We start from the raw sequence: 8,448 nt of genomic DNA, 5'->3' as shown, positions 1-8,448 counted from the left end.
AAAAAAAAAAAAGAAAAATATAGTTTAACAAAATGCAGTCCTTCCCCAGTTCCCCCTTCTCTCTGTCTCACACACCTACCCAGCCTCTCGCTCTCTCTCTTTTCTCGCACAGAAGAAACCCTAGCAGCCTCTCTCTCTCTCTCCCAAACAGCCAGCAGCAGCAGCCAACGGCCAACGCCGCCGTCACAGACGAACTCTTCTCCTTAGCCAGCGTCAAGCCCCGCCGTCGCTATCCTCTTCTCCTAGATCCCTTCACCTCGCATCGCCAGGTATGCTCGGAGCTGCTGTTAGCGTCGCCGCCTCTGTCCTCGTCGTCGTCGGCCACCCTAAAATCGTGTCTCTATCCTCATCGTCGATCTTTCTCTCTCTCGCGCACATCAAGCCTCTGTCTTCGATCCCCTCTATGCCGGAGTCACTTTTATTTGGTTTTTTTTATTTCTGATTCTGAGTCTATTAATTTCTGCTTATTTTGAGTTACTGAATTTCTGAGTTGTAAGCCTCAATCCATACACTGCTTTAGTTTTATTTTTGGGAGTTAATTGTTGGTTTTTTGGATTTAATTATGTTGACTGTTGCATGTTGTTTTTTCTAGGTTAATTGTTGGTTTTTGATTGCTGTCTTCTGGATTTAATTTCTGTTGATTACTATCTTCTTTTTATTTTTTTTATTTTGTTATTTAAAAGACTATTAAATTAATATTTTTATTTGATTTATAATTTACATTAAATAAGATCCATTAATAACTTAAATAACTTGGATATTTTGACTTAAATCATTTTAGTTACATCACTTTATTAATTTGACTTATATGATATTAGTTGCAACACTTTAATATTATGACTAATGTTCTGAAAATCGGTTCGAACTGGTCGGTCGAACCGGAAACCGTTAACAAATACGGTTCGGACAGAAGGTAAAATCGTCAAATTTAAGAACTAAAATTGAACCGTCGAACCGGCAGGAACTGGTCGGTCGAATCGTGACCGGCCGGTTTTTTAAATTTTGTCAAAAATGCTGCGTTTTGATCCAGAAACCAACCCTAGCCTTCAGTCTTCAGTCCTCACCAAGGTTCTGAAAACCGAACCGGTCATCGAACCGTTCTAGCTATTGGTTCACTGGTTCATAGGTTCAACCGATTCAACTGTGGTTGAACTGAAAAACCGTTTTATAATAAAATAATAAATAAAATATAAATAAACACATTAAAACATAATTATAGTCTAATATAAACCTTAAAATATTATCCAAATTAAAATACTACATAAACCAGAATGTTATGATCTTATTCAAGTACAAACTCAAAAGTCAAATAACAAAATAAGACAACCAAACATAAAATGCCAACATCCAAACTTATCATCAATCATCAAAATCCACTATAAATCACAATGTTATTGATACTAATGCTGCATGCCATTAATTCTGGATAGAGTCATAAATTAAGGAATGGAATAATATATATCATCCGGCTTTCAGTTTGCTTATTGATTCCATAATATATATATGTTCACCAGTTTTGTAATTTATCATCCACAAAAGGAAAATTACAATCCAGTGAATCCACAAAGACCTCAAACTTGTCAAGTTTCAAAAATTTAACAACAGCAATTCAATCTCCAACAGCACATCACTAGGCAAAGAAATCACAAAATCCTACATAACTGAAATAAAAAATATGAAGACAGTCACCATTTAAGCATAATTAAATCACAAAACAGTAAAACAAACACAAACACACACAAATCAGCAGCAATTTCAGTTTTCAGCAGCACATCACTATGCAAAGAAATCACAAAACACAAAACATCAACACAACAACAGCAGAGCAGAACATATGCTGAATTAACTAACTTAACAATCTAAGCACAATTAAGCCCAAAGCATAGTTTTAATTGACTTAATTAAACACAAAAATGCTCAGCAATGAACAACAGAGAGCCAAAGTATAGCACAACAACAAAGAAGACACAAACCAGAGTACAACACAGCATAGCAGTAGTGAGCAGAGCCATTCAATAATCAATATAATTTGATAATTTATGAACTAAAAAACAAACACGAACAGCAGGCACTAGTAGTGAGCTATGTGATACAAGTATTCCTTTAGGCAATGAGTACAATCAAGAAACTTTAACAAAATTTAATAGCAGAAAAAAAATAAAAGCATGTACAACCCAATATCAATTTATCATCAATTAGTAGGAGGATTGGCGTTGGAGGAATGGAAGGGCCTTCGAACACCACGAAATAGGATGATTGAAGAACGATCACGACGAACCAGGCGGCGACAGTGCGACCAACGGGGGTGCGATGGAGGCTAGGGTTGTATTTTGGGGAGAAATAATGAGAGTATGTATGAGACTGAGGAATCAGGAATGGGGCTCGAGACAGGGGCAAGGGCTTCAGGTCACTCAGGACGACACTGCGCGACGGCAAGGAGTGGTGGCCGTGGCTGCGATTTCCACGACTGACTTCGACGGAAAGGGCTGCGCGAATCTCCAAGCTGACTCCACGAACTTGCGATGGTGAGTGACTTTGATGGAGGTGTTGCAACGGCGGCGGTGGCTCGAGGTAGAGACTGCATGCGTGGCCACTGAGTGCGAGAGGCGAGAGTGGAGGGCTGCAGGGTGGAGGCTCGAGAGTGGTGTCTGAGTGAACTGAAGAGTGAGGACCGAAGACTGAAGGCTAGGGTTGGTTTCTGGATCAAAACGCAGCGTTTTTGAAAAAATTTAAAAAACCGGCCGGGTCACGGTTTGGTTTGACCGACCGGTTCCTGCCGGTTCGGCAGTTCAATTTTGGTTCTTAAATTTGGCAGTTTTGCCTTTCCAGTTCGACCAGTTCGAACCGATTTTCAGAACATTGGTTCTCACTCTTCAGCCTGCGCTTCACGCATGGTCCCATGCACCTCACGTAGCTTTAAGAGACCTCCAATTCCTCCTTGTTGGACTTGAGCTTCACGCAAGGTTTCATGCGTCTCATTCATGATCATGGGCCACTTTCCCAGGGCTTGTGATTCTTTGCCAAATCTCCCTTAATCTCCAATTCTTTGAAGCATTTTAGTTGATGATTAAAACTTGAGCACAAGGCCCATGATTTGGAGCATTGATTGACATTTATGAAGTGTTATTTATAGCTTGACTTAGGATGAAAAACTATTAAAAGAACATTAATTAGTTTAGATTTGATTTTGTTTCAATTTGATTTGGTTTGAATTCTAAAATAATTAGGTTTAGAATTGGGGTTAGTATTTAAATAGTAGGGAGACACTCACATGGGCTTCCTCTCCTCTCCCTATTTCTTTTGACAATTCAGAGTTTTTGTTTTTGCATCATGAGCAACTAATCTCCTTTGTCAAGGTTAGGAGCTCTGTTCATCTTTTTATGAATTATTAATCTAAGTGCTTTACTTTATTTGAGGTTTATGCTTTGATATATTTCATGATTAAATTTTCATTCTTCATCCCTAAAGATTTAACAAATAGTAGACAAATCACTAAAATATGCACATGAAAAAGTTGAGAATGTCTTGGTCAAAGTGAAAAAGTTTTTTCTCCCAGCAGATTTTGTGATTCTTGACATGGAGGAGGATGAAAATGCCTCCATTATTCTAGGGAGACCATTCCTAACCACTGGGAGAGCTCTCATTAATATGAAAAAGAGTGAAGTAATGTTGAGGGTGCATGATGAGCACTTAGTTTTACATGTTTTTAAAACCATGCATCATTCAAGTGAGAAAGAGAATTGCATGAAGGTTGAATCAAGCGATCCAAGCCTCCAAAAACCCCCTGACATCAAACCTAAGTTTGGTGTTGGGAGTGTGTTATCAAATGAAGAAAGGGAAGCTTTCAAGAAAAAAGGTGCCCAGGGAGTGGAGAAATAAGAAGATTCCTACTGAAGACTTCTCACTAGAGAAAAAAGTGATGTTAGTTCACCATCCATTAAAGCCATATAGAGTGAACAAAATCTTTTCTCTTGAGCATATTGAGCTAATAAATGAAGACACAAGGAGAAGATTGATTCACAGCGAGAAGAGAGGAGTTGAAGCATTATGATCAACCTCTACCTTAACAAGAACCAACTGTCAAGCTAGTAACGTTAAAAGAGCGATTGTTGGGAGGCAATCCAACCGTCGGTACCCTTTTATTTTGTCTTTAGTTTTGTTTTATTTTGTTTTTAATTTCTTTTGTTTTATTTGAATAAGATTTTGCATCACTTATTTGATTTTACTAGATAATCATGATTATTCATAATTCCATCACCATTGTTTTTTCTTTGTTGTTTGAGAACAAGCAACTATTCTAAGTTTGGTGTTGGAGGCTATGCTCTACATAGTCTAGAAGATGATGAAGAGAGAAGTAACTCTATCCTTAAGCTTTTTTTTCTTATATCTTACATCTATTTCTGTTCTTAGTTAATAATCATGATTTGTAACACCCTAACATTTAGCACGTCATGATCGTACCCAAAGTAAGGAGTTACTAACCTGTTTTCTTTTATTATCTATTTAATATTGAGCCTTTACGTCGATATCGCGTTTCACGTTTTAAGAAAATTCCAGAAAATTGTTTTTAGTAATTAAAATCACATATCAAAGATTTTTAAATAATAATAATCACATAATTATTAATAATAATAGATGCTATACAATTAAATTCAATATAAAACTCGAATAGAATACATATCCCGCTGGATAAAATAAAAGCTAAAGCAACAAGGGCGAGGGAACTCTATAAAAACAAGAGGAATCACAAGTAAATCTATTAATCGTTTGCAGCTTCATACTGAATCTTCGAACCTGTCACTGAAAGGGTGGAAGATTTTGGGGTGAGAAAAAACCACACGTTCTCAGTAGGGAATGGAAATGCCGTAAAAGTAATGAATTTAATGCAAATAATTAACTTAGCAAAACTATTTTGTTAAACCTTTGGAAATAATTTTATTTCTACTTTAGATACATAATTATTTTCTTTAAATTTCTAAACTCAAAACAGATTTTAATCACAAAATTAGTCATACTAACCATCTCTCAGCTACATAATCATTTCTCAACAACAACATCTCACCTCAATACATCCGTGAACTAACAACACAAGTAAGGGATTCAAACCAACATACAAACAAGTCAAACAGTACAATCACAGAGAAGTAATACAAGCAAACACAACCAAATGCAAATATGCAAACAACATGTTGCATGTCTATTCCTAATGCAAGCCATGAGCTCATGTGTCGGTTGCCTACCCGCTCCTGACATTACCCGGGTACAAGTCCCAGATATGGCTTTCCAGATGCATACAGTGTGCTTACATAAGTCTTACGGCTAGGCCGCATACAGTGTGACTTTCAACGTGCTTACATCTGGAAAACAGTTCTCAGTATGTGGGTATCCCCACTATACATTTAGCACTAAGGCCTAAACAAAGTCGCATCTGCTCTCCTGTGGCAGACAGTCTTTCAAAGCTTTTTCTTTAATCTTTGTTCTCTGCTCTCCTGTGGCAGAGATTCCTTTAATTAATATATTCCTTTAATCTTTATTCTCTGCTCTTCTGTGACAGAGATTCCTTTAATTATCTCTCTTTCCTTTACTTTTCGTTCTTCTTCTTTTCTTTCTTATCAAACCGAACTCAAAACATAACTTAAAGCAAAATCCCTTCTCAAAAGATTAAGTTTAAAACATTATACTTTTCTTAATAAATCGAATTAAAAACAAAACTCTTTTCGTAATAAATTGAAATCAAATAATATTTTTAAATTAGATTTGTTTTTAAATAACACTTTAAATAAAATCTTAGAGTTTTATAAAAATTTGGCAACATTTCCTCTAAAATTCAGACTTTGTCACCCTTGTCGGGTCCCAACCGAACCATTCTCAACCTCTTTTCAATCATTTCCAATAACTCAAACTAATCCCAATATCGAAAATCATTTTCAAATCTCAATTCAATACCAACAAATCAAACCCATTCTAATGTCAAAATCTTTACCGATTCTCAGAATCTTTTTCGATAAATCAATAAATCTCATTCTCAATATCTCAAATCATTTCAAATGCGGATTTATTTTCAATACCAAATTAACCCCAAACCAAGAAAAGAAAATAATTTTACATAGTATTCAATCAAACCGACTTTCCAACTTAATAATCAGAATTTTCAGCATTCCTAAACAATCAAGAAATCAAATACATATTCATCAAATTCAGTCACAAATACAACTCAAACTCATCATTTGGTCATTTCAAACAATCATAAATTATTTGCAAATACCCACTAGACTTTCATGGTATTCATAGTTTAAAATAGTTAATTTCAAAATAAAATCCTCTACCTCCATATGAAATCAAAATCAACAAAAGTTCCGGAAAAGTTTTCTGACCGAACTGCTAATAGGGTTGCACACGGATCGGATCGGATCGGATACGATATCCGCATTTTTTTAGGCCGGATCCGATCCGATCCGATCTGCATACTTGCGGATCGGATCGGATCGGATATCGGGTATATCCGCATAATTAAAAAAAAAACTATTTTAAGATTCTATTTGACTATTTTTACAAAAAAAATCCAAAAAATTCATTTTTTATCTGTTTAAGCCTATTTACTCCTAAAATATTATCAATAATAGTTCTTTTGAATAACAAAAACAAAATAATAACACAAGATTTAATTTTAATTATTCTAAGTTGAAGTACAACATAAAAAATTAAAAACAAAATATCATAAAATTCATAAATAACACACTTAAATTCATATCACATTAGGGTTTATTTTCTTAAACTATGCTATTTATATGTGATGTGCGGATATGCGGATTTGCGGATCGGATCCGCGGATATCACTGCCAAATCCGCAATCCGATCCGACCATAGTGCGGATCCGATCCGATCCGATCCGATTGCTCTGCGGATCGGATGCGGATAATTACCGCGGATATGCGGATATTATCCGATTCATGTGCAGCCCTAACTGCTAAAGAGGAAAGCGTCAGAAATCGCGTGTGCCTCCTAAAACTCCAATTGGTCAAACTTAAAAAAAAGAGGAGTTACGTAACCATCAATTTCTACTAGACAAAAGTAATGCCAACGCGTAGAAGAAAAAAATACGAACACTTTTATCGAATTAATTGGCCATGATTTTACGTTCTCTCTCGATTTTCTTTCTTTTTCCTCTCACTGTTCCTTCCCTATTTTTCCTTTGCTTAGTTCGGTGATTAATGAAAGAAATAAAAATAATTAAGATTATTGGAAATGAAAGAAAATTTGTGGTTGTCAAGTTCATTAGGTGTCATGGTTTAATAAAGAAATGAAACACATGTCATGATTATATTTATATATATATACATACATGGTAAGTCAAGTTCCATTTCCTTTTCTAAGTTCCATTTCCTTTTCTTTGATTCTTTTGAAGGCTACATTAGATATCTTTCTGAATAATAATAAAAGTTTAATTTTGTCTATCAAAATAATTTTTTATAAATAATTCAAATTAATAGAATAAGTCATAATTAAATTAAATTTTAATAATTATAAAATTCTATTTAATTATTTTTGTTAAAAATATTTTTTTTAAAAAAAACAAAATCTCAATATAATATAATAACTCATAAATAACTAATGATTTAATTTTCAAAAATTCGAAGTGTTACATCCTATTCCACTTATAAAAATTTTCGTCCTCGAAAATTAGCAAATTACACAAAACATTACATAATTTCAACACTGTATTTTTTTGAAATACTTTATGAAAAAAGCAAAAAGTTTCAACTCATATTGATAAATATATAATTTCAAATACTTGGGTTTTCATATGACATAAAGATGATAAAGTTGAAGTGTGGTTGCAAAGTAAAAATTAAAAGGTAGACTTGATATCTCAAGAAAAGCGGATATCTCAAGGAATTCAAGCAAACATATGCAGTTAAGATCGAATGAAAAACACATATGAACAATGTAAACCCCGTTAAATTAGTAGATAATTAGTCAATAAATTAGTTTTTAATAAAGAAAATTAGAAATACGAATATAATATTAAATTAGGATAGAGCTCATCGAAATGAGAATTTTGACACTAATTTCGAAAAAAACGGTCTAAGATTGGACCGAACGGACCAAACCGGTTGAATCGGGATCAAACCGAGCCCGTGGGCCCAACCGGCCCAGCACTTAAGAAGACCGAAGCCTTCTCTTTTCTCTCATTCAGCATAAACAAAGATGAAAGACTTCCAGGGAAGGAAAGAAGAGAAACCCGAACCCTTACGGTAAATTCAATTTGCCGTAACTCCTCCGTCCGAGCTCTGATCGCCGCACCGTTTGTGGCCACGCGTCCAGCGCGTCGAGCTTTATGTTTCTACCGGAAAAATTTCATAGGTAAGCCATTAATTACACTCATCCACTCTTTTCCCCCAATTTTTTGAAAAATTGAAAGAGATGTTGAATTTCTTTGATTTTTTA

The sequence above is a fragment of the Arachis ipaensis genome, chromosome B07, assembly GCF_000816755.2.
Source record: "Arachis ipaensis cultivar K30076 chromosome B07, Araip1.1, whole genome shotgun sequence".
Classification (NCBI taxonomy): domain Eukaryota; kingdom Viridiplantae; phylum Streptophyta; class Magnoliopsida; order Fabales; family Fabaceae; genus Arachis; species Arachis ipaensis.
Note: the sequence above shows the minus strand (reverse complement) of the source record.